Source organism: Podarcis pityusensis, assembly GCF_964106645.2.
Source record: "Podarcis pityusensis genome assembly, chromosome: 1".
NCBI lineage: Eukaryota > Metazoa > Chordata > Lepidosauria > Squamata > Lacertidae > Podarcis > Podarcis pityusensis.
Genome location: NC_138028.1, coordinates 118,581,500 through 118,606,936, shown reverse-complemented (window position 1 = coordinate 118,606,936; position 25,437 = coordinate 118,581,500). Strand labels below are relative to the sequence as shown.

At 42.2% G+C, this 25,437-nt stretch overlaps 1 protein-coding gene and 2 long non-coding RNA genes across 4 annotated transcripts in view; 2 read left to right on the top strand and 1 right to left on the bottom strand.

The window, feature by feature from the left end:
- The window catches only part of RAPGEF4 (Rap guanine nucleotide exchange factor 4), a 175,495-nt gene that overhangs the window by 39,915 nt on the left and 110,143 nt on the right, over positions 1–25,437 (top strand). The window lies entirely within an intron of this gene.
- LOC308458739 overlaps positions 1–25,437 on the bottom strand; it is a 395,423-nt gene that overhangs the window by 311,294 nt on the left and 58,692 nt on the right. The window lies entirely within an intron of this gene.
- LOC308458644 lies at positions 11,382–23,743 on the top strand. Its single transcript, XR_013977606.1, has 2 exons — positions 11,382–12,128; positions 20,520–23,743. It is a non-coding gene; the product is annotated as an uncharacterized lncRNA (long non-coding RNA).

Genomic DNA, 25,437 nt, shown 5'->3' with positions numbered 1-25,437 from the left:
ACCAGCTATTGTGCATGTTCACCAGGCCTCATAGATAATGTGCACATAACCCTTCCATGGAGGGAGAATTGTGCACATGTCCCAGTCAACATGCAGATAACACTTTTGTAGGCCCCCTTAAGCATATTCCCAGTGCTCAACTTTTATCACCCTCCACACACAAGGTTCTAAATTTTCTGGTGAGCACCTGTGAGCAGAATCTCTCATGTAGAAGTTCCTCCATCCCACACGAGGGATGCTGAAGCTGAGCGACAGGAGGGGGGAGGACAAGCACATACCCACTCTCTCCTCCTGCAATCCTAGTTGTGGGGGGAGGGAGGGATGGGACTCCCCGGACAGGGCTATAGATATCATGAAGCTTGAATTGCAAATCTCTTTGTGTGTGTGGTTTGCTGGCAGATCAGAGACTATGGTTTCCTTAACCATGGTTTGGTATGATGTCTGAACTGAGCCAGGCACGTTATAGCTGTGATAGGCAGCAGCGGGAAGACAGTGTAAGAGGTGTAGGATGAGGGAAGGAGCGTTCGTAGGACCGGAGCGTTCTGCTTTCTGTTTTGATTCATTAAAAATATACACTTGGAAAATAGCACGATTGGGAAAAGAACATGATGAGGCTAAAAAATCTTCTAGTTCTGATTTTTGAGCTTCAGGTGCTGTAATTTTGACAAAATATTTATCTGGAAATCCTTGCAGAGTGGATGATGATATAAGGAAAGAGACTGAAAAACAAAACTGCATCATTTAGGCTCCCTCTTACTGCTGCTGCCGCCCACAAAAGCTTGTCAAAGGACTAGTCTATACAGTACTTGTACATGTAGAGAACTCACCCCCCCCCCCATATCACCTACATAGCTTAGCTCCTTAGTTTGAAACTACAGGCAGAACAGGGGGGAAATTAAATTAGTCATAGAGAAATAAATTTCTTTTGGGAGCTTGGCTGGCCGAGAATTTTACACTTAATTTGTCCCCAGAGATAGTTCTCCTCTCGGCTTCTCTCGGTACTATTTAAGTCTCTAGCTCATTATAAAACTCTTTTCTCTGCACCTCTTTCAGATGGGTCAATTTCTCCATCTGTTTGAAGCCCACAACAATTTCCAGAGTTTACATCTTCTGTTTGAGGGAAATCTCCATGAACTGAAGCTATGTTGCCAGGTTATCAGTTTGAAATTCTCATTTTAGAGCCTCAAAATTCTCAGTTTTTGTTCAGGTTCTTGGTGGTCCTTCATCACCATCTTATTCTTCCATATCCTTTCTCTCGCCTCAGGGCAGTACTACTTGGGTACAGTTCCAACTGCCCCTCAAATCTGCTGCCCCTCACACCGAACTTATTTTAAAAGCGTAGGAAGCTTCTTCCCTTTCCTTTGCCAAAATAAAACCCCCACTTCCAACGCCACTTGCCCATGCGCTGCCTGGATTTTTCTCTCTCCTCACCACTTACAGGCCAAACAGCAGCTTTTAATGGGGTTTCATGAGGAAACGTTAGGCTCCTCCCACCTCAGTGCCCCATCATAATTGAAAAAAGATCGATACTTGTGTCAGCAAAATGGAGGCGTATAGAAATTGCTGAGACCATTGTCAGATCTATAGCGCAGTGGAAGCAAGTATGGAAGCAAGTATATGCAGGTGGCACTGTGGTCTAAACCACTGAGCCTCTTGGGCTTGCTGATCGGAAGGTCGGCGGTTTGAATCCCCATGATGTGGTGAGCTCCCATTGCTCTGTCCCAGCTCCTGCCCACCTAACAGTTCGAAAGCACGCCAGTGCAAGTAGATAAATAGGTACCGCTCCGGCAGGAAGGTAGACAGGGTTTCTGTGCGCTCTGGGTTCCGTCACGGTGTTCCATTGCGCCAGAAGCAGTTTAGTCCTGCTGGCCACATGACCCGGAAAGCTGACTTTGGACAAATGCCACCTTCCTCAGTCTGAAAGCGAGATGAGCGCCGCAACCCCATAGTCGGCTTTGCCTGGACTTAACCGTCCAGGGGTCCTTTACCTTTACCTATATCACTATAACTGCCAGGACTTCCCCAGAGAATTGTGGGAATTGTAGTTTAGTTGTCAGAATGTTAGAAATCCCTAGTCCAGACCCTTCTGCCTTGACCTTCTGTATTTCTGTAGCATCATTCATGTTTACAGTATCTCCGTTAGCAACCATGATGTGTTCTCCAGCTCCAAACAACACTCTTGATCCAGTTGATCCTAATGGCTGACCATGATTCGCTTTCAAAAAACCCCTGATGTTTACATAGTTATGATTAAAAAACAAAATAAAATGCAACAGTGCGTCGTGATGGGGAGATCTGCACTGCTTTCCACGTTTCAGCCTTGACTCATGCTGCCTCCAGAGAAGGATGAGAAAATAAAACGATGCTTACACCATTACTGTTAATGGAATGCAAACAAACAAACAAGAACATCTTAAGAAAAGAGGGTTCACCTCAGTATGCATTTCACCAATTCAAGAGCTAACGCTCTTGGATGAAATGCGTATGTATGAAAAGTAAGAACGCAGCCCAAGGACAATGGGCACTATGCCATTGGTTTATTGCTGGAGGTACCACTTTTTATTTTTATTAATATTTTATTAGAACAATTCCATGTATAAAAAGAGAGTGAGAAAAGTGAATGAGATTGAAAAGAAATAAATACTGTTGCATTACCATATATTAATATACAGGTGTGTATATTCTTATTATCCTTTTTTAAAATTACTTTTTTATCCAAATTTAAAACAAAACATATTATCTAGAAACATATCATCCTTATTTTTCCCCATTTTCTCTCCTTCCCCCTCCCCCCCCACAGAACCCCCACCCCACTTCCCTCAGTTCCAGTCTTTGATTTCTCTAAAAATGCTGTTTTCTGCATGTTGCACAGTTGTATAGATCCTCAAACTATTTAAGTAATAATTATCTTTATTTTTTTTGTAATTTTTATTAAATTTTCAATACAAATTATACAAATATCACCATATTAGACAATTTTCACAAATTTCATCTTTTGGACTTCCTTCAGCTTCTCTGCCAATCATCCGAATTTACAATTTTTTATTACGCATTCCCTAAATTTAATATTGCCTTTTAAAATACCCTTTCTATCTTGTTTTCTTTCTTACAATATTCTTTAAATTTTCACAGAGCTTCTTCAAATCCCGCTAACGTTATTTGTTCATCACATATACTTTTCAGATACTCTCTAAATTTTCCCCAGTCCTCGATGAACTTATGATCTCGTTGATATCTGATTTTCCCAGTTAGTTTGTCCAATTCTGCATAATCCATCAGTTTCATTCTCCATTCTTTGAGAGTCGGTAGTTCTTCCTGTTTCCATTTTTGGGCCATTAATATTCTAGCCGCTGTTACTGCATATTGAAAAAGTTTGCAATCCTTTCTATTTATTTCATTTCCTGTTATTCCTAGAAGAAAGGCTTCTGATTTCTTTACAAATGTATATTTCAACATCTTCTTCATCTCATTATATATCATCTCCCAGAAACCCTTCACTTTCTTGCATTCCCACCACATATGAAAAAATGTTCCTTCTTTTTCTTTACATTTCCAACACTTATTACATGTTTTAAACATTTTCGCTAACTTCACCGGTGTAATATACCATCTATATACCATTTTCATAACATTTTCCTTTAATGTGGTACATGCTGTAAATTTTATATTTTCATTCCATACTTTTACCTAGTCTTCAAATTGTATATTATATCCAAAATCTCTGGCCCAATGTATCATTACCGACTTAACTTCCTCATCCATCGTATACCATTCCAACAACATTTTATACATTTTTGACAATGTCTTACAATCATTATTTACTATTTCTGTTTGAAATTTTGAATCTTTTTCTATATAACCGTTCTCTTTCAGGTCCTTTTTAAACATTTCATTTACTTGAAAATAATGCAACCAATCAAATACATATTTTTTTACCTGTTCATATGGCTTCATTTTCCATTTCCCATCTTCTTTAATTACCAATTCTCCATATGTAATCCAACTCCCTCTCATATTGATTTTCTTTACACTCATAACCTCTAGTGGGGACAGCCAGTGTGGAACTCTTGGTTCTAATAGGTTTTTATACCTATCCCATATTTCAATTAAAGATCTCTGGAAGATGTGGTTCTCAAAACCTTTATGTTAAGTAATAATTATCAATAAAAAGTTTGTGAATGTTTATTCAAAACCAGCCAAGGAGTCCAGTTCGCTTTGTTGTGTCTTCGAATACTTTGTAAAGGGTTCCCATTCATCTTTAAAGTCACAGTTATCCTTGTCCCGTAGCTTGTATGTCAGTTTTGCCAGTTCTGCATCGTCCATCAATTTTTCTTGCCATGATTCTTTAGTTGGGGTTTCTTCAGTCTTCCATCCTTGTGCTACTTAAAGTCTCGCGGCCGTTGTCACATACATTCTTATTATTCTAATGCACATATAAATGTCAATAACCTAATATATTCTAATGCACATATAAATGTCAATAACCTAATATATTCTGTGTAAACTCATTCCAAATATTGTTGTATTTATCCAAAGAAAGTCTATAAGTTGTCTGTTCATATGTTGACAATGTTGTCATGTCAAGCCATTGATTAAGGGGAATCGTGTCTCTATTATTCCTTAATGATGGCCCTACCTCTGTGGCAGACTTCACATGTTACGTTAAGTGCTGTTATCACTGGAAAAAAGGGTATCGGGAATAATTGACTTTTTAAAATCTCATGCATTTTTATACTGCCCTTCATTGTATCAGATATCAGGGTGGTATGTACAGCTTGAGAGAAATGCCACCAGCAGCCCAAACAGGAAAGCAGCTGTTAAAGCTTTGAGACAGACTAAAACTTGTCCAGTTCTTATCATAGCAGGTATGTTATCTGAATATATGAATTTGGGATGGGAGGAGATAAAAACTACCACAGGGGTTCTCCTCACCTGTCCCAGCCAGTTGGTGACCCACAAGATAATTCTGTCTGCTTCCCAAGTTTGTCATTTATGCAGCTGATCAGGAACTCTTGGGTGTGGGTCTCCATTTCCACCTATTTATGAGCAGTGATAACAAAGCTGAGAAGTGTCCAGGAATGGTCAGGACTCTCACAATCCTTTCTGATTGTTTTTCTTTATTTAATCATCCTGCTAACTTACAAAGCGTGATGCTCCAGGGCTTCCTGTTTCCCAAGTTCACAAGTCTGTACATTTTCTTGGTTGTGGGTGGGATGGAATAAGATTAAATAAAACATAAGCAGTGCACACAACAGCTTGCAAGCCAAAGTTACCTTGCTTTCTCCTTTCCATATGCTGTCCCATATGCTTTTAATTTTATTTTTTTTGCTGCTGTTGTGCCTGGAAATATCTTTAACTAAAATTCAAGTTAAAAAATAAAATAAATGAGCAAATGATATAATTACTCCAACTGCAAAGAGGAAGCATAATTTCCTCGGCATTATTTCAATGCGCCAAATTCAAAGGAAACTCTTTAAACCCCACCCGATAAACCAAGCTCATGGATTGTCTGGGGGCAAAATAAACTATGGTTGTGCTCCAGGCAATCCATGAGCAGTAAGCCATAGAACAAATCTTGGCTACAGAATGTGGCTGCTTTGTTCCTCCTCCAGTCCTGCTGTTGCCATGCTGCTAGAAGCTAAACCATGGTTTGCTTTAGCATTACATCCAAACCCAGACTCATTGTTTATGTCACTCCAGCCAATGAGTCTGAGTTTGGATGTAATGCCAGGCCAAACCATGGCTTAGCTTATAGCAGCACAGCTGTAGTAGGACTGGAGGAGGGGGAAAAGCAGTCACAATTTTCTCTCCAGGAACCAGCATGTTTGCCCCATGGTTTGGCTTAGAATTCCATGTGGTCCAGGTCAGATCCTGGATGAGGTACACCCAGGCAACTTGTTTGCTTAGTAAGAATTGGAGTCCTGGTCTTCCCAGGATTTTTAATCCCTATAGCATGCCAATTTTCCAAGGTTTTAGACTCTTCATTATTCTTTATTCACTGTATTCTTTATTTTCTGTTAACTGTTTCTTTGTTTTGGCCATTTACCATTGTTTGGCTTCTGTTGCTTGCTTCTATTGGTGGGGTGCAATACTGTTGGCAGAGAAGTCATTCTTTGTAAAAAAAATATACAGTCATACCTCATGTTACGTCCGCTTCATGTTAACGGTCTTCCAGGTTACGTCCCGTGGTGACCCGGAAGTACTGGAAAGGGTTACTTCCGGGTTTCGCTGCTTGCACATGCGCAGAAGCGCAAAATGATGTCACATGCATGCGCAGAAGCGGCGAATCACAACTTGCGCAGACGCGCCGCTGTGGGTTGTGTTCTTTTCATGTTGCGAACGGGCCTCCGGAACGGATCCCATTTGCAACCAGAGGTACCACTGTATACCTTTTTCCGTCTATAAGATGCCCCCATGTATAAGACGCCCCCTATTTTGGGGGACTTCGATTTAAGAAAATGGGGAGAGATTTATCCGTGTATAAGATGGCCCCCCCCCCAAATTTTGGACATTCTTTTTTAGGGGGAAAACCTATTCTTATACACGGAAAAATACGGTAGTTACAGTAGATGTGGTAGCATGTTTGACTTTGCCACCTATTCCCCTGAGTAATTTCTCATTTGGTAAGTGTCCATGTCCCGTTTCCATGTCGGATGTGCAAAACATCTGCACAGCATGTACACAAATCTCTTGAGCAAATGGGAGCAGGCTCTTTCTGTAGCAAGTGGGGATAGGATACCCTCCTATCCTAGCCCTCTTTGAATGCTTATGGAAGTCAGTTTGCATTTCAAACCGGATGCCATGCTGGCAGTGCTGCACTTCCCCAGAATATCAAAGCCACCCGTGACTCGTTTTAATAATTAATTATGAATTTAGCAAATAGCAAATCCAATGACTCAAGGGACAGAAATATTCCGGTTGTTGCTGTCGACGTTAAAGTTAAGGTGATTGCAATTTCTCTTAATATTTCTAGTGGTGCTTTGCGTTTAAATAAATGATGTGGCAGCTTACAATGCTTGGCACTTCAGTTTTATTGTAAAAATGGATGTGAAAGCTGCTGTGGTGCTCTGCGGCAGTTGTGTTGGGAGAGAGAGGTTCGAATCCCCGCTGAGCCTCAAAGTTTCTTGGCTGGCTTGGGCCACTTTGTCGGATATCCCATGGAGCCTGCTAGGGAGGTGAAATGCCACATCTAGTATCCCAAGCTTCTTGGAGTAAGGGAACAGTGGCTCGGCTGTATCCCTCCAGATGTTGTTTGACCACAACTTCCAGCAGCCCCAGCCGACATCAACATCTGGAAGGCCATAGAAGAACCACCTGCTGGAGTAAGGCCTGGATAAAAACGTAGCAAATAAATAGGAAACAAATTGCAAATAGCTTCCTGTGCCGTGCCAGGAAAAAACAAGACAGATGCTAGCTCTGGTGCTCATAAAAGAACCCAAGAAAACTCACTTTGATTTTCTGAAACAATCGTTTTATCTAGAGAACGTATTATTCCTAGGCTAGCCTTCAGCTCATCTGGTCGAAAGTCAGGTGTGGTATATTATCGGACTACAGTGGTACCTTGGTTCTCAAATGTAATCTGTTCCGGAATTCTGTTCCAAAACCAAAGCGTTCCAAAACCAAGGCATGCTTTCCCATAGAAAGTAATGCAAAACGGATTAATCTGTTCCAGACTTTTAAAAACAACCCCTAAAACAGCAATTTATCATGACTTTTACTATCTAACGAAACCATTGATCCATCTAATGAAAGCAGTAATCAATGTACTGTACTATAAAATAAATAAAACAGTATTGTAGATGATAAAAATTAAAATTAATTTTCTTTCTTACCTGCACTGATGATAGTCATTGTTTGGATGGGGGGCTTTTATCCATTTCTGCAGTCACACAATCAATCAATCAATCAATCAATCAAGCCATCTATCAATCAAATCAATCAGTAGCTGAACTGGGATCCACACAGTCACAAAAACAAATTAACTGAAAAAGCCTCAAAACAAAAAACGCAAAATAAACAAAAGCACCAAATACAAGCTCCAAATATCACCTCAGAACACTGCAATCGGAAACAGAAGGCTTGAATTACAATGGGAAGGACGCAACTTAGCAGTGCAACCGGAAACACAGGGGGACTCAAAACAGAGCATGTTAGGCTTCCGGGGGAAAAGTTCAAAAACTGGAACACCTTCTTCTGGTTTTGCAGCGTTCGGGTTCCAGGTTGTTTGTGAACTAAGCTGTTCAAAAACTGAGGTATCACTGTATGTTTTTTATTTGTTTGTTCTCTTAGCCCTGCATTTGTGGTGTTAGCTGATCAGTGGGAGGGTGGGGTTCAATCCCACATTGGCTGCGGGTCCCTGCAGCCGATGCAGTAGGATACAGCCCCCATTCATCAGCCGACGAGTGGGGATTCAATTCTACTCGGGGAACAGGCACATGCGTAAGACGCAGGCTTTGTTCTCACACTTCCTGCAGTGGCAGCAGCAAATGAAGGGGAGAAAGAATCTTCTATATTCTCCATAGTAGAGTTGTATGTATCTGATTGGTAGGGTGGTTGTCTACCCAATGTTAAGCATGCTTATTCTGCATTTGTGCTAGCGTTCAGGTGGATTTCCAATACCGACATTGTGGGATGGGCAGCGGTGCTTACCGGAGTGCACATTACCCAACAGCGGAAATGCTGTATTTTCTTCATTGGTGCCTTCAGACAGCGCCCACCTCCCCACCACTCTGCCCCTCCCATTCTAACTTCTGGTAAGCCCCAACGGAGCAGACAAAAGTCGGTATAGTTAAAGCTATGGTTTTCCCAGTAGTGATGTATGGAAGTGAGAGCTGGACCATAAAGAAGGCTGATCGCCGAAGAATTGATGCTTTTGAATTCTGGTGCTGGAGGAGACTCTTGAGAGTCCCATGGAAGGAAATCAGCCCTGAGTGCTCACTGGAAGGACAGATCCTGAAGCTGAGGCTCCAGTACTTTGGCCACCTCATGAGAAGAGAAGACTCCCTGGAAAAGACCCTGATCTTGGGAAAGATGGAGGGCACAAGGAGAAGGGGACGACAGAGGATGAGATGGTTGGACAGTGTTCTCGAAGCTACCAGCATGAGTTTGACCAAACTGCAGGAGGCAGTGGAAGACAGGAGTGCCTGGCGTGCTCTGGTCCCTGGGGTCACGAAGAGTCGGACACGACTAAACAACAACAACAAGCCCCATCGGCCTCCCCTGCCATCTGCTACCTTGCATTTCAGTCTAGATAAGGGAGTTCACATATGCAATGTGGAAATCTTGTGCGTCCTGATGTCTGGTAAACAAATTAGGTACAGAACAGACCCATAAAAGCTGAGCTTCCTTTGGCTTTTTTAAAGAAAGCCTGGGCTGGAAAAAAACCAACAACTGACAAGCAAGTTGGGAAAGTGGGTCTCACATGAAACAGCGGGCAGGCATGTGCTCTGCCACTCCGGCTATTGAATGGTATCTTCAAAGGGATTGTAAAACAGGGAAGATCTTCTTTGCTTCCAGCCACTACGGATCCCATGACACGTTTGCTGCAAGAGCAGAAATTATTTCTCTTCTCCCACTCTCCTCTCGTGGCCAGAACTAATTTCTGTTTGGATAACTTGCTCTGCCAAAGCTAACATCTCCCCGGCAATCTCAGTATTCCTCCAAATCTCCTGCCCCTAGAATTGTGCAGCATTGCTAGTTGTTGTCAGTTGCTGGAAATCTGCCGAATCGAGAGGCTGTAATTCAAGACAGGAGTGAGGACATCCTTCTGTACATTCATAAGATTCTTCTAGTGTTGGGATAAAAGGTGCTAAATCTTTTTATTGTTACTATTTGAGGAAGTTGAAAATTAACAACAGCAGCAGCAGCAGCAGCAACAACAACAACAACAGAATCATTTCATGGTGCATTTTGAAAAGCTACCGTTTTGGTAATTCTCTGCATTTTTTTGTTTTTGCAAGATTGTTACATGCAATAATCGAGGCAGCGCTGATCTTCTCAACTCTTAAATCTATATTTATTTATTTAACACACATTTTCCTGCCTTATTTCCAAGGAGCTCGAGGCAGAATATCTTGTTTTATCATTGCAACAATCGCCCTCCAAAGTAGCTTTGGCTGAGAGAGCCTGGCCCAAGATCACACAGTAAGGGAATGAAGTTTCCCTAGCCTTAGTCCTACACTGGGATGCACTGTGGTCTAAACCACATCCATCAGTGGACCGTCTCTGATAAGAGCACCCTGGAAGTTAAGCAAGAAAGTCAAGAAGGAAGAATCAATTATTGGGAGCTTTAGCTCTTTCTCACTTTATTTGTTTTGTTACAATGCTGTGCTGCGTTTCTCATGATTAAGTCCCACTGTGTTCAACAGGGTTTACTCCCAGGTCAGGGACGCAGGTGGTGCTGTGGTCTAAACCCCTGAGCCTCTTGGGCTTGCTGATCAGATGGTCAGTGGTTCTAATCCCCACGACGAGGTGAGCTCCCGTTGCTCTGTCCCACCTCCTGCCAACCTAGCAGTTTGAAAGCACACCAGTGCAAGTAGATAAATAGGTACCGCTGCGGCGGGAAGGTAAACAGCATTTCTGTGCGCTATGGTTTCCTTCACGGTGTTCCATTGTGCCAGAAGCGGTTTAGTCATGGTGGCTACATGACCCAGAAAGCTTTCTGTGGAGAAACGTTAGCTCCTTCAACCTGAAAGCGAGATGAGCGCCGCAGCCCCAGAGTCACCTTTGACTGGACTTAATCATCCAGGGGTCCTTTACCTTTACCTTTTACCTAGCCCTACACTCTGACCACAGCACTGCACAAGCTCTCTGTATGAACAAGAGTTCATACAACAACACTGATGCCTTGAAGATCATCTCATGTCAACTGGACATTTGCTGTTATTCACAGAGCAGGTCTGTTTCCTTCAGCTTCAGATTTATAACAGGAGGGGTGGAGAGCGATTAAAGTAGGCAGAAGCATGGTATGGGTTGATTTAGACAGGGAGCAAAGTTGTCAGGCTGTTCAGATTTTTAAATGAATAAAAGCTGTGGGGCATTTTCTATTTCTTGAGTGTTTGAGAGTGCTTATGAAAATTTTAAACTAAAAAAAAAATAAAATCTTGTGGTGTCTTGGCCTGAAAACATCATGAATAAAATATGGTCCCTTATTGCTAGGATACTCCTTGATTACTCGAAAGCCTGGAAGAATGTAGCAGCGGTTCATTCATTTCGTCCTTTGCTAATTGCTGTAGTAAACTTGTTGGCATCTTCGGAGGCGCAGTGTAAAACATCAGCCGTGAGGACAGTTCTTAAGAAGAGCAACTTGCAGCACACTTTAAAATGTCAGATGTTCCAAAGCGAGCAGGGCAAGAGGGATGGATTTGAGCGAGAGAGTGAGTGTGTAACCTATGCATCCTGTGCAGTGTAATTAAATAAAACCTATTTATGAGCACGAGCTCATGGCCGCTAATGGATGTTAAATGCATTAAAGCCTGACCCACTTTGTATCCAGTTTCCCCAAAACACTATTACACTGAGCAAATAGTAAATCTGAATGTGTATGGCTATTATCAATGAGTTACACATATCAAAATTCCTGAGTTTCTGCATGCAAATCATTTGCCCGAGACCATCTGTCTAAGCTAAACATATTTCAGAAGAATAAATCGCAAACAGACCTTCGAACCACAGCAGCCTTCTTTTGCAGGAAGGGAAGGGCACCTATGGTGACTACTTCTTTCCCAGCAGAGAAATTGGAAGTGAGAATCAATACATCCAAACAGTGTGATTTCTTGTATGCCTATCAGTTGTTTCAAAGGGGATGGGCTGGGTGGGGAGAAAGAGAGAGAGAGAGAGAGAGAAATCTATGCTGCATTGGCTGTCTAATTTGGATTGCCAATGGTAATGCAGAGCCACTCGCTTAAAAGAAAGGTAGGATGCAGAGGCAGAAACATTAGTGCTAATCTGCAGCAGAAAGACTAGATAAATCAGCAGAGCTCGCCTCTCGTACATCACTAAGGGAGAAGCTGAGTGCTACTTGACCATGTGCCTGAACAGTCACATCATTAAGAATGGAGCATGGATGCAAAATCTAAAATTCACTTTTAAGGCTGCTTGCTGGGTTGGACTGATAAGAACACTACAGTGTAAGTTTTTGAAATTTCATATAGGTGGGGGCGGCGGCAGGCTCAGCATGATTTTCTAATTGAATCTTGTTCTTTTCACTTTTGCTCTATTTGAGCTCATGCCTTCTTGATATATAATTGGCATTGCTTGACTAACGAATCAGAGTTTTCCATTTTAACATTTGTTTGTGCTTAGCCAGAGGAGTTTGGATATTTCCCCCCATCCCCCATTAACTCTCAATTTTTTAATGCTGCAAATTAGTGGGGAAAATACTTGAGAAGCAAGAGTAATGCCTCTCAGTGTGTGTGTATATATATATGTTACTGCACCAATGTTATAAGTGTTTTATTCTTGGCAATGCTTGCTAATGAAAGGATGCTTTCTGTAGAAAAAAAAATTAGGTTCTGAAAATGTAGTATAGGTATTTTCCATAATCCCCCCCCCAAAAAACTGAGCAGTTGTATTTAACATCACTTTTACATCTGCAACAGAAGAGAGAAGGGAGGGAAATGGCACAGGAACTATTGATTGCCAACATGAAATCTGCATTTAAGAAGTTTTTGAACAGATTTGATTTCACGTTGGTTTTTATCCTCCAAAGCAACCAGATTAGATTATCATATTTAATCACCACACAGTATGTAGCAAATAAATGCATTTGAAACTCCTCAAATATATTATCCTGCGTTAAGCTAAAACACTGCTCTCAATAGATGTTTAAAAAACTAAGCCTGACGCTACTTTTCAGAAGAACATGATTTAATAATAGATGTGCCAAGTGCAAAGGGAAACAAATGGAGTTTTGCTGTAGAGATTCAGAGGTAGTGATTTTAGTTCAAAAATGCAATTTTTGAACCTTAAATGCTGAAATCTAAAGAGCACATGTCCTTTATGGCATTAGGAAAAGTCGTTATGATACTGTTAGTCACAGTATTCGCCATCAGAAAGAAAGAAAGAGAAAAACAGTTAGTTTATTGGATGAAGTGTTGTTTGGATAGAGAAAGTGGGTTCTAATTTCACCTCATTTAAGAATGCACTGGCTGACTGTGTTAGCATTTTCCCAGGTTCCAGTTTTCTAGTCTGGAAAGTATGAAAGACGATCTCTATATCTGCAGGGCTGTTATAAGAATGAATGGTTGTCACCTCAGTGGTTGTCCTAGGCTCTAGAGTTTGGAGCTCCCGTGGCAGTTTGATTTAACAAATGTAGTGCTAAACAAGAAGCATGTGTTGTGGTCGTTGGGGTCCCAGCTTCCTTATTCCTTGTACTACTGAGTTTTTGTTTACAAGCAGAAGAAACTGCTGATTTGATTTTGACTGCTCTGCAGTGCCACCCTGAAAGTGGACAGGGAGTTTCCTGGAGCCAATAAGGTTCCACCTGGCCTTGAGTAACTCCTGATTTTGGTTTCTCCATCTAAGCATTGCGTCTTTCAGTTTAAGATGAGCTGCTCTCCTTTTCCTGGGAGAACCATCAGCTTGTGTCTTAGGTAACAGCTCTAACTTGGAGAAAAACACACGTTACATATATTTATTAATATACTCACTCATACCTTAAGAGTTTCCTAGGAGACCGCGTGCTTAGAGACACTGATTGATTAGGTCATCTCGGTCCAGTATCTTCTACAATAGTGGAAGGAAAGGAATTCAAAGAATATTCTCTGTACCCACAGCCTGTGTTGCGTTGCCATAGGAGTGCCTAACATCTGGGGGAGCCAGGATCAAATCTCTACTCAGTCACAAAGTAGGTCACCTAAGAGTGATCTTAGGTAGGGTTGCCATATTTCAAAAAGTGAAATTGTTGAGCTATTTTTGGCCAAAGTTGCTGAGCTTTTCTTAGCTTTGCCAACAGTTGCTGAGTTTTTTTAAAAAGGAAAATCAGCAAAAACGACCCTGCCGACATGGGTTGCCATACATCTGGATTTTCCCAGACATTTTTGCCAATTTCTGCCCAGGCACTGCATCCGACTGCAGTGTTCAGAATATGTCTGGGAAATTCCAGACTTATTGCAACCCTACCTTAGGCCAGACTAGCCTACTACGCAAGGTTGTTGTGAGGATAAAGAATGTGTGTTGGGGGGGGAGAAGCATGTGATCACCTTGAGCTCCTTGAGGAAAAGGTGAGATATGAAAAAAATGATAATAAATAATATGCACACACACGGGCGTGCACACACACACACACACACACACACTTCCACAACCACTCAATCTCCACTTCCCCCAAGAAGTTCTAATCTGGCATATGTACGGTTACGAAACGTAATGAGTGTTTTACTTCACTGTCATGTGAGACATCAGGCTCTTCCTTGAGCCCAATTAATGTCTACTTCAATTTGGGAGGTTTGATGCAGCACTCGTATGATTTAGATTGACTGGTCACGCAAATTCTGTTACAAAGTCATCGATTTTGCTTGTTATTCATAAAATAACGAATGCGTTCCACACGGCGGGGACCGGTGTCGTTTCGTTTACAATACTAAATAAACTTGTTCATTCTCAAGTCTTTCTTCAGAACTGGGTTGACAAAATGAGGGTACTGCTTTCGTTTTCTGTCCCTCCTCCTTTTTTTAATGGAATGTTATCACTGAGGTCCATAATAAGACCTACCGCAGATGTGTTCCTGTTTGATTCTGTCAGCGTTGCCATAAATTTGTCAGTATTATGCATCGTGACCCTGCGCAAGTGAAGTTCAAGAGGCACTGACTGAAGACTGTTAACTACGTGGGTCAGCAGTTCAGAGTGTTAAGCCAGATGGTGCCAGGAGTTCACGTTAGGGTCAAGAGATCCTTTCCAGGGAATTGGAAGCTGGGTGTCTGGAAAAGATGTGCAAGCCTGATAGTGTGAGCAGGAGAAGCCGAGGAACAAAAACAGGCACTAAGCAAGGACAGAGATAATGGAGAGAAGAGGCTCAACATTGGATTAACAGTAGCAGAATATTGTCTCTTGCTGAGACAAGATCCCATAGCCAGCCTGGGTCATTTTCAAGTACAGTCATATCTTGGATCCCAAACATCTTGGTACTTGGACGTTTTGGCTCCGCAAACCTGGAAGTGAGTGTTCTGGCTTGTGAACTATTTTGGGAAGCCGAACATCCAATGGGGCTTCCGCGGCTTCCGATTGGCTGCAGGAGTTTCCTGCATCCAATCAGAAGCGGCACTTTGGTTTCCGAACATTTTGGAAGTCGAACAGACTTCTGGAACGGGTTCTGTTCGACTTCCAAGGTATGGCTGTATCTTTGCGGGGAGGGGAAGTCTTTTGGAGAATATTCTGTTTTAATAGCAGGGTTGCATTCCTAGCTACAGCCCAAAAAGTTCTGAGTTCAAGGCTAGCTGCTACTGAAAAGATTTATATGTGTTAATGTTCTCCTGCCTGTATAGCATATCCTATAAAGACTGTTGACAGAAGAATCCTTTTGTGTGGTATACATTTCTCAACCCTGTGTGAAATATAACAGGAAAACTGGAAACGGACATTTGTCAATGTAATTCAGAATGGAGGCCGTTGGTAGGCTTCAGGCACCATACTCCTGTTTGGGATGAATTTGACCACCTTTTTTTTCTGATCTAGAGACAGAGAAGAACTTTACTTTCTAAACAGTTGTGTGATTACTTTTGGCAGGGACGAAGGCAATTTGCATGTGTAAGATCAACTGCCCTGGTTTGTCAGGCCCAAATTGGACATGGCAGCTGCATGTCCTGAAATGCAGGTCTGCTCTTGCCATGAGGAAAGCATGGCTGGGAGGATAGTCTGATGTTAAGAACAAAAGGGATGTATCCATGGGGAGGGGCAACACCCCTCTCTAGCCCTGTAGTTTAGAGCCCCGATATTCTCCTCTAGCCCACAGGATTCCATGCTGAAGTGAGATTAGTTGGGAGAAAAGGACCTGGGATGGAGGCCCCAGGGTGAGAGAAGTGGTGAGCACCCCTCACCCAGCTTTGATGTGTGATGGGGCATTCAGAAGGACAAGTCTGTCACTGTCATGTATGTTGCCGAGCGCATTGTGCCTTGGGGGTGGCAGGGACAGTATGGCAAAAGAAAATGTCTGGCCTGCTTAGTTTCATTCCACGAAAATGGCTTTATGAACATAGTTCAGCTGGGGGTGGCAGATGTTTCCTCCTGACATGGAAAATCTGTGGAGTCTCGTGCCCTGAAAAGGCGCAAGCTTTTGTGGACTAGAGGCTACATCATCTGATGAGTGAAATGACATCCTAAGCTCACACCAATGCCAGGTTATTGACCAGATCCAGACCCGCCTAGCTTCAGCAAGATGCTGGGCTAATGGACTTTCAGACCATACCCTGGAGATTCTTATTTTGTTCTGCTTGCCTCTGTGTGAAAATACACAATCTGCATTTTAACAAATGACACTGAAGTCAGAGGATCTGTGTCAATGCTATATTCAGTATTCAGCTGGCTGATCCTTTTGCATGGTCGAAGAGCAGGCATGTTGCCCTCTCCTCCAAAGTTTCCTTCTTCCCATTTGATCCACCACCACTGACTTATGACTCACCCAAAGGGGTTTTTTACCAGCAGTCTACAATAAAAGCTAACAACAGTAAAATGCAATAAAACCAATGGGTAATGATTAACTATGTTTTCATCACAGTTTAAACCAAGCAGTGGAAATCACTTCCATAACACCAGAATCCATTTTCTGCAGCCGAAAGCCCATCTTGAACTCAGTAGAAGTTCCCCACTCATAGGATATCCCCTCTTTTCTAGAGAAGGAAGGATCTCATGTTGTGAATCTTCACAAGTACAACCAGGGCTTGCTTTATAATGGCATATTATTGCACGTGAGAGGCGACCAGCTCTTCCACCAAGTTAAAAGATGAGCTAGCAAGGCAGGCATCTGAGCCAGAGCTACTTAAGCCAAGGTTTACTAGTGTCCTTACAGACCCTTTTTTTGGTTCAGCATTCAAAGCCTTCTTTCCCTTTCTCGATAATGAGACTTCGTGTTCCCAGCGAACGCTTGCCCCCAATATACAATGACAATTATTCTTTTCCCAATCATGCTGCACCCATCTGTGCAGAAGATTTCTTTTCCTCCTTTATTTTTTTAAATGAAGTTTTAATAATAATGACAGAATGGTGTCTAGCACATCTCCTAGGATTAATGATGAGCTGGAAGAGTTGATGGCTGAAAAGCATCCAAAGGCTATTAACGCCAGTTAGTCATTAATCCTTTCTAAAGCCCCAGGCAGAGGTCGTTGCCACTGTTATCAGATGGGCATGAGACAAAAACAGGTCGGTAGTGGATTTTACCATAATGCCTGTATAAATTGATATGTTCAGTCTATATGCGTTATGAGTCATTTGAGATCAAGATTCAAGGGTTTGGGATCGGGTCTCCATAGCTACTATGGTCATGATTGCTTTCCTTTTTTAAAAAAACTAGTGTTCATACGTATTCATGACCATATGTCAAAAGAACTGCAAACAATATGTACAACAAAGATTTGCTTTGCTGGTAATACATTTCTAGGCTCTCCTGGAAGAAGCAGCCGCCACTGTGATAGGATTTCTAATGGGCTTACCAGCTTCTGAACTAGAATCTCAACTGCAGCAATGAACAAATCTCCACGTTTTGTTCCATCCCTGAAAACCTTCCCTTTGGGTTCCTGCATATCAAATCTCTGTTAAAGGAAGACGAGAAACAGCAGACCAGGGCTTCATTTCTGGGCTATTGGCAACCCCGTACATGAACGAAACTGCTGGTGTACTGAGTTTCCTGGGTTCGTGGGGATAGGGAAGGAATATTTGGTGCCTAATACTGGTTGTGGGGCTTTTGGCCCATTCCATGAAATCATTGTACTTGCATATGATGCTTGATAGCTTCTTTTATGGTTGTGCATTTTCACAGCTGTGCCCAGTATAGGGCAACAGATATCCATGAATATCAGGTGTCTGTACAGGCAAATGTAATGCAAGGGGGACCTTTGCAGAAGAGCTAAGATAACAGCACTACTCTTGCATCTGGGGAGGTCAAAGGTTTTGGACCATTCCCTCAGGAGGGCTGAGATTACACATCTACAGCCAGACACATCCTAACCTTTCCTCCTTATCTCTGTGCAGTGGCCATTAAGCGATGTCAGTATTAATGCCGTACTGGGACTATAAGAGCTGGGGATGCTCTGATTTTTTTTTGCTTGTCTGAGTGAGATGCTTTTGGGGATGCCTGTATAGATTCAGGTTTTTGGAATCTTTCAAACGTGGCAAAACATAATCTGGAATTGCCACCAGCATCTCTGCTGGCTTTGCACCTGACTGCAGCAGTGGGGTGCCTTGATAGCTGCTGCTTGCTTTAATTCTACACCCGGCATGCATGCCTGTACAGAGGAACACCACTCTAGTACTGCTGAATTTCTGCACTGTACAGAAAGACAGATAAAAAATTTTCATGTAGAAACAAAAGGGCACATTTCTGAAACGTAGCAGAGGCTTTTTAGTGGTGGTCACGTTTCAGCAAATAATGAACTGAAGGGGGGCCACTAAGCCCTACATACTGCACACAGTTTGAAAAACCTTATTGGGTTGCCACTGGACTCCTGAGAATCTCAAGGTTCATTTTTCCACCCTTCATGTATGCAGACAAATGTTTTAAAATGTGATAGAGAAACAACGAATTAGAACGGGTCTCATGAAGTTTAAATGAGAAACATTTTGCAAACCACTACGCAACCGGCATTGTTTTTCGACATTCGCTCTTCTAATTTTGTGGTCCAGTTCTGCAACCAAATAATACAGTGGTACCTCGGGTTACATATGCTTCAGGTTACATATGCTTCAGGTTACACACTCCACTAACCTAGAAATAGTGCTTCAGGTTAAGAACTTTGCTTCAGGATAAGAACAGAAATCGTGTTCTAGCGGTGCGGCGGCAGCAGGAGGCCCCATTAGCTAAAGTGGTGCTTCAGGTTAAGAACAGTTTCAGGTTAAGTACGGACCTCCGGAACGAATTAAGTACTTAACCCGAGGTACCACTGTATGCACAAAGAATGCAGGAATCTGGAGAACTGAATTTAACATTGGAAAGCAGAAAAACTGAAAGAAACCCAAGTCGACCAATTCACCCACCCACAAGCAGGCCACGCTACTTCTTAAGTTCCCAGTTTTGGGCCCCATTAGTAACTGGTTTCCTTGTTGCTGTTAAGCGTCAAGAAGCGTTGTTCTAGCAGTACAATGATTTTTCACTTGAGTATCCTTGATAGGCAAGCAGAGAAGAGATTTATTTTGTGGGGCAGGATTTGCCAAAAGCACCTGGCATTACTCCAGCTTATGTTACTGAAATATGAAATAGAGAGCCTCCAGTTCAGAGTGACTCTTTGTTGTTTGCTTAGAGCTATTTCCTAGCATAAGATATTAGCGAAGTCCTGATCCCTTGCAAATCCTAGCCCTGCTTACCTGAATTCAGTGGGACTTACTTCTGAGTAGCCATGCTAGCACTGCAGCCTTGTTCAGCAGCAAAACAGTGCTTTGGCTGTTTCAAAAGCCAAGGTTATCTAAAATTGTGCAGCTTTGAACAGCGTTTTCCACCAGCCTTCCAGCTAACTCTTTTTGTGCATTTGTGGTTTGATTTACTAAGACGTATGCCAGTACATGCTCATTTGTCGTGACAGCTTCCTGCCTAGGCCATCTCCCCAAAGACCCAGCCAGACGGAATAACATTTTAATTTTTTATTCGCATCCTTCAACTCTGCTTAGCTGATAGTTGCGGTTCTCTCCGTGAATAAGGACCAATTAAAATTACTGTGTTGGCGAGCTTGGAGATATAGAGTAGGTTTGTGGGGGATTTGGTCTTGTGATTGCTTCATCATGTGCCTAGTCCACATGATGCTACCATTTTGCCTGCTTCATCCTGTGCCAAATTCTACATCGATCCACTTAACCCACATTCTCAACAATATCAGTTTGGTCATGTGAATTGCCCTGAGGGGAGAGAATCCCAGCAGTCAGTTTGAAATAGTCACAGCATTTATTTATGAGGCTTTCCTAGATTTGCAGGCATAGCGCAGAATTGATTTTAGGGCTGAACCAACTCTGTTTGCCGTTTTAGAAAATGAGGGGTGGGGAGGCTTTTGAAAGTTCCTGTCATGTTTAGTCAGGCCTTCACTATGTGCTTTTTTCCACCAGTGACAGCAAATGATGTGGGCACGCAAGTGTCACGGTGTGTCGCAGTGTGATGACATGGCCTAAACATCACAGGGACAGGGTAACTAGCCTTAATCTTCATATTGATGTTAAAAGCCACACCTTTGCTTCAGTACTTTTGATATGTCACTAGCAATTCTCTTGCTTCACACTGAGGGAAAATATTTTTCTTTGAAGAGATTTTTCTTTTTCAGATATATACATATCATTATTATTTTTAAATATATATATAAAAATCCTTCCTGGTGTGTGTTTTTTTCCAGATTCCAAAATTAGAACAAGGCAAATTTCCTCATGGGACTCTTGGTGCAAGGAGGCATTGAACTTTTGCTGCCACTATAGCCTGAAGGAGCTTTTGCCGGTGGATGGGCCTATGTTTTTCTGTGCTGTTGCCCCTTAAATTTGACTGTGTTGTGCTTTTGGCTTCTTCTGCTGCTGCTGCCGCTGCTGCAAATTGTACTGTTTTGTAAATTGTGACACTTGTGCGTATCGTTTACTTAAGAAACCACTGAAACCAACTCCTCTGTGATGTTTGTTATGCAGTATGTCAACGTGCCAAGTTAAAGTTGTTACAGATATTGTCAAAGTTGAATCACCTTTACTTTGAGAGTCAGTCTGTGTGTGATTAAAAATGGCAGCAACATTAAAATGTAATTTGTGTATTTATATGTATCGATGGTTCCGGTGAACTCACAGGCCCAATATTTAACACGAGTAGTAGAGTTGAGGGGGTGGGGAAACTTGCTATTATATTTTCCTGGATTTATACAGTTTCATTCTGGAAACATTTTAGAAGCCTTGCTTTCAAAACGAGAGATTAATGATCCAGTCATTTGCTGTGCAATCACAGTCACGGCCAAAAGCTACAACCCACACATCATTTTAAATGAATGGCAAAACTTTCATGATAAGTCCATGATATCGCCTGTCATTCTACTTCTTTTCCTCCCTTCCCCCCTTTCCCCTGTGAAATCAACAAGGCATTCTTAATATCGCTCATCATCCCAAATATTGGTCTAACACTTGAAAAGTGGAAGAAACAAGTAATCCTTAAAAATGCAAACACATAATAGTGTCGTACCCAAAATATTCAGGAAAAGTTGTAAAGTATAGTGGAAACAGAACATAGGGAAATGATGGATTAGTTTATGCTTTCATATCTTAGTTGCACAGCAGAAGTGTTTGCTATACTGGAGTCCCTTCGATTGGGGCACGTTTATCAACTAAAACTGCCAAAATATATTGCAAATCTATGTAGCTGGATTTGCTTTTACTTTTTTTGTGGTTTCACAAGAAAATCACGCCTCTGATTCCATGTATACATTGATCTAAACCTTGTTCATGTAAATATACATTTTGTTCAGAATGTCTTCGTATCTGTGTGTGTAGAACTGGGGTGGATGGGGAGAATTAATGGAAAAGTAAAAATGGACAAGGAAGTCAACGTTTCCTTAACCTTTACTTTCACTGCTAGTCGGTCACAGATTTCAGAATTGTAGGTAATGCATTACTGCATTAAAGAAGGAATAACTGTCTATGGTGTTGGTAGAAATCTATGAAAGCAGAATTGCCCTTGATCTGGGAGTAAACATCACTGCTTGGTTATTAAAATAGGGTGTTGTGCAGATATTTGGTGCCAAAGCTATATGTACCAAATAAAAATCTCTCCTCTGAAAGTGAGGTGATTGATTTGTCTCCATTGATGTGCTTTGCTCTAAAATATTATGTGCATATAGAAAAGCAGTTGGACACAGCACTCCGGGTGAGATTCAACTAAAGCAGAATAAGGTGGCACTATTATTTCTCATGATTTGGTCACTATGAATGCCCATTGTTGCCGTCTAGAACTGTGTTTGCTGTTTCAGCATTACTACTATTACTCCATTTATATCTCAACGTCTTCTAAAGAGCTCAAGGTGGCCTCATTTTATCCTCACAACCAGTGCTATTTAAAAAAAAAGGGGGGGTTTAGGGGTACTCTCATTTTCCTACTCATATTGAAATAGTGCCCCTCAATGAGGCCAAACTACGATTCACAAAATGTTTAGGGGTATGCGCCCCCCCAAAAGCACTGCTAATAACAAACCTGTGCAGAGGGAGAGAGAGAATGACTTACCTATTTAACCCAGAGAGCCTAGTCCAACATTTGAAGAGTACACCGACTGTCTTACACTGACGATATCATGCTGCTGACTCATTTTTAGTGAGTGGTCTACTAAAACCCTTAGTTTCCCCCCCACATGTACTACTCTCTGCCTGTGTGCCACCCACCCTATATTGGTGCGTCTGGTTTTTCCTTCCTGAATGCAGTGCTTATTATTATTTATCTCCCTACTGAACTTAATTTTGCAATGTTTGATGAAAGGTCGCAGGGCAGTGGGACCAGAAAAGCATCCAGCTACTGAAAGCATTTATCATCTCTCCCCCCCATTTTTCCACCTTGGCCAACAGCTGCTTTTCAACAAGGCACAAATATCCTATAGCTGTTGAGTCACTGCCTTAATTAGCTTTTCAGAAGCAGGTGGCCGACTGTTGCAGTAGAGTCTTACTTTTTTTTTTGCCAGCGTCCCTGAAATGTAACAGAGACTGGCATTTCACCTAAGGCAAGGAACCAGATCACTGCCACTCAGGTCTCCTAATGAGAATCTGCAGGATTTGTCAAACATTGAGCAATATTTTTGAGTTGTTAGCTACCTCGCACCCCTCTTCCGTTTGAGTTGGCAGGGAAAAAAAACCTGTAGCACTTGTAACTATGAAATCTTGTTTCTGTTTATAGGTTCTGTACTGTTGCCAAGTGGTCGCTGGCTCTAGATATTGTTGTGTGTAGCCATAGTGCACATGGCCTGGTTTGCACATCATGCTCAGGCAAATCTTAGCTCAGCCAGAGGCATAACTAGGCTCCTTTGCAACCTTGATAAGGAGCTGAATTGGTGCCGGGAGAGATCATGGATCAGAAACTCAAAAAGTTTGCTTTTCGTCGCCTTTTGTGCTCCACCAGTGACACAGCCATTGGGGTTACATATGCTCCCCTCTGGCTCTCCTCCTCATCTTCCTCTTCCTCTGTTGGTCCATGTGGCTGCCTTCCTACGTGATTTTTGTGGCCCCCCCCCCCCGGTTCTGCGCCCTGGCGGGGGCCAACTTACCCAATACCTCAGTACACCCCTGAGCTCAGCACAGCAGGGAAAAGCATCATGGGGGAGCAAGCAGGCTGCGAACTCCGCTCCAGAAGCCCACACATTCAAACTGAGCCATGGTTTCGCTTGGTGTGACATGTGATTCTCTCTCATATTCCTATCAGTTGGAAGATACTTATGTATTAGCTGCTTTCAGTGTTCCTCTTACATATTTAAGCATGATAAACTACTTTAAATATAAACAATATAAGTAACATGTTGGGTAGGAAACATACACCTGTTGTAGCATTATTATTATTGTTGTTGTTATTATTCAAACTTGAAACAAATAATAAAATATGCTGGGCAAAACAGTATGATATCTAAGTTAAATTGATGGGCAATTGATGTAACTGTTAAGTCATTCAAAGGGGGGGAATAAATAATTTTATAAGGGTACAGAAACACTGATCTATTTTTGAAATATTCACACACCATATATTTGGTTTAGACAAAAAAAAATCTCTCGCAACTTTCTCATTTTTGGTGGGTTAGAAATGGGAAGCCTTCCTAGCCATTTTGAAGGGCTTAGTCATGTGCTTTTTTAATGATGTCATGAGCTTATCTGCATCACTAAACCCGTGCTGGTATTCAACAACTGTCTATAGTAAATAGAGCGGGCAGTGGGAATTAGTGCTAGCGCTGATGTCCTCATCATTCTTGTCATCTTCCATGAGTTGGGGAGGGGGGCAGATTTCTGAAGCAGGGAGATCCTGTTCTTGTTCTGAAACATGGGTAGGCAAACTAAGGCCTGGGGGCCGGATCTGGCCCAATCGCCTTCTAAATCCGGCCCGCAGATGGTCCGGGAATCAGTGTGTTTTTACATGAGTAGAATGTGTGCTTTTATTTAAAATGCATCTCTGGGTTATTTGTGGGGCACAGGAGTTCGTTCAGCCCCCCCAAAAAATATAGTCCGGCCCCCACAAGGTCTGAGGGACAATGAACCGACCCCCTGCTGAAAAAGTTTGCTAACCCATGTTATTATTATTATTATTTTCTTTCTTTTTTCCTTTTTTGTGTTTGTGGGGGGGTGTGTGTTTTGTATGGAATGTTTGGGAGGAAATAAGATGGTAAATAACAAATAACAAACAAAATATTGATGTATGTAATTTTTATTTCTCAATTACATTTTGTGGTAGTATGGTTGTAATGTTTTTTGTAAAATAAAACCATTCAATAAAAATGATTTAGAAAAAAGAAAAGAAAGAAAAAAAGAAAAAGTTTGCTGACCCCTGTAATACATAAGATCCCCTTAAGAGAACAAGAGGCTCCCCGCTTCATAGAGCCCCACCCCAACTTGTGGAGGGCAACGAGAACAACAATGAGGGGGTGGGTCTGGTGTGCTCATCCTTGCTCCCCTCCATTGTATGTTTACTATGCATAGTTAACAGAATGCCTGAAGACAGCCAGACTTTGTAGTCATTCCTTACCCCCCCCCCCCGAGCATCATGGGAACTATTGGTCTCTGAAGAGAGCAAAGATTCTCTCACAGAATTTGGAGCACCTCATCAAACTATGGGGAGGGAATTCCACAACTTAGTGAAAGTCCCTCAGTGAATGTACTCCGCTGGGCTGCCAACCGCCCCAAGCATTGGAACTACCCTTTCTTGATCTTAATGCCTAAGAGGGTCGGTGGTATTTGGGCTTCGGTTCTTTAGGGCTTTGTTTGTTTGGTTGGTTATATTACGTTTATATAGCAACTTCATCTTCCAAGTAGCTCCATCGTTCTGCCCGGACACTGAGGTCCAGCTCCAAGGGCCTTCTGGCGGTTCCCTCACTGCGAGAAGCCAAGTTACAGGCAACCAGGCAGAGGGCCTTCTCAGTAGTGGTGCCTGCCCTGTGGAACGCCCTCCCAGCAGATGTCAAAGAGAAAAACAACTACCAGACTTTTAGAAGACATCTGAAGGCAGCCCTGTTTAGGGAAGCTTTTAATGTTTAACAGACTATTGTAATATTTTGTTGGAAGCTGCCCAGAGTGGCTGGGGAAACCCAGCCAGATGGGCGGGGT